The sequence below is a fragment of the Orycteropus afer genome, unplaced genomic scaffold (assembly GCF_000298275.1).
Source record: "Orycteropus afer afer isolate SDZICR_OR568_19922 unplaced genomic scaffold, OryAfe1.0 scaffold00045, whole genome shotgun sequence".
Taxonomy (NCBI): domain Eukaryota; kingdom Metazoa; phylum Chordata; class Mammalia; order Tubulidentata; family Orycteropodidae; genus Orycteropus; species Orycteropus afer.
The window spans coordinates 3491796-3493844 of record NW_006921632.1 but is presented as its reverse complement, the minus strand read 5'-3'; the positions used below and the strand labels follow the sequence as shown (position 1 = coordinate 3493844).

Below are 2049 nucleotides of genomic sequence, written 5' to 3'. Positions count from 1 at the left end.
AATTGACAATATATATTAGAGTGATGTCAATGGTTTAAAAAAAAAAAAAAAAACTAAAGAAAGACAAAATGATATAATTAAGCAGTTATGAATCTGAGGAAGATTCTGAATTGAGGAAAGAATAGACTGGGAAATAGAAGAGAGAAGACAAATGTTGAAATAGCATTCTAGTCAATCTGCTACCATCGACAAAGCATGCACTGAATATTGTTGACATACCAGTGTTCAGCTGAAGGAGACTGAATAAGTTATTCATGGGCAAAGTCTGCATAAATTTGTAAATTTATTCAGCAGTCTTTGAAATATAATAGCAGTCACATGAAAAGATTATAATGAGTTTGAAACAGAATACTAGCAATGGAAGGATTCTAGATAGTAAATGAGGGCATATATGAAACCTAAGCAACTCAAGATGTGTACATAAAAGTGGAGTCCACCCATGGTAATGGATTTAGTCAACTTTCAGGTCTGTTGTTATATTTATTTCTAGAGACTATTCACTCTAAATGGTCTTGAAGAACCACAGTAATATCACCCAGTTCATCCTCCTCGGGCTGTCTGCTAACCCCCATGTCCAGGTGCTTCTCTTCATGCTCTTCCTGGGGATTTATTTCATGACCCTGATTGAGAACCTGATGATGCTACTCATGATCAGAGCTGATTCCCACCTGCACACGCCCATGTACTTCTTCCTAAGTCACCTTTCTTTCCTGGATCTTTGCTTTTCTTCCATCACAGTGCCCATGCTGCTGGACAATCTCCTGTCTAAAAGGAAAACTATCTCAATAGAAGGCTGCCTGACTCAAGCTTTCTTTGTGTTTGATGTTGGAGGAACAGAAATCTTCCTGCTCTGTGCCATGGCCTAAGACCGCTATGCTGCCATCTGCAACCCTCTGCTCTATGGGCAGATGATGAGCAGCCAGTTGTGTATGAAGCTGGTATGGACTTCATGGAGCTGGGTTTTCTGGATGCAATTATCAACAACTCCCTGACTGTGACCTTGAACTTCTGTGAGGCCCATACCATCCCCCATTATAGCTGTGAGCTGCCCTCTCTCTTCCCTTTGTCCTGCTCTGATGTCTCCGTCAACATCACTGTCCTGATCTTCTCTACACTCCTGCATGGCTTTGGTACATTGTTCCTGATTGTCTTCTCCTACACCTGCATTATCTCCACCACTCTGAGCATCAGCTCAACCACAGGCAGAAAGAAAGCCTTCTCCACCTGTTTCTCCCACCTCACTGCTGTGAGCTTCTTCTATGTATCTGCTTTCCTTCGCTATCTGATGCCAACATCAGGCTCCCCTCTGGAGTTGATCTTCTCCATACAATATGGTGTGGTCACTCCTCTAGTGAATCCCCTGATCTACAGCTTGAAAAATAATGAAGTGAAGGCAGCTGTGAAAAGAACTTTGGGAAAATGTTTGCAATGGCACAAGTAGCAGACTACATAGAGATGATGACAGAGGAAAGAACTGATGAGAAGGAGATCTGAGGAGTTGACACTAAAATCTTCCTGATGGCCTGTTGTTTTAGATGCTGAAAGATACCTCAGAAAAGCTTAAGAAAGAGATGCCAAGGTGCTTTGAAGTTGGAATCAGATGATGGGTCAGATTAAATCTCGCTCAAAGGCAGGTCAATGGACCACACCGACATCTCAACCCAAAAGTTTTGTTTAATCATAATTTGATTTATTATTCATATCATTTCATTGACAGTGGATTAAGATGTGTAAGTATTGAATTACTTTTGAAATTAAATGTACAGAATGTCACCAAAAGCCAGAATATTTTACCAAAAATGTTGAATCACAGGGGAAGAAAATCATAGACATGAAGTCCATGAAGAGTGTGACTCTGATGGGGGAGCCCTTGCAGATGAACAAAATGCCGAAATTTTTGGACAAAGCAGTTAAGCAAGTTACTATTCTATCACTAGAGAATTGGAGCATGAGGGAGAATATCACTCATTCTAGGGTAAAATAGATAAATTTAGCTCTCTCCAACATTTCTCCTCCTTTTTGGCTTTTTTTTTGGGGGGGGGTGTTTTG

The 2049-nt window shown here is 40.7% G+C and overlaps 1 pseudogene; it reads left to right on the top strand.

Annotated features, from left to right (window-relative positions):
• Window positions 1-506: 506 nt before the first annotated feature.
• On the top strand, window positions 507-1441 carry LOC103194531 (annotated as a pseudogene).
• Window positions 1442-2049: the final 608 nt, after the last annotated feature.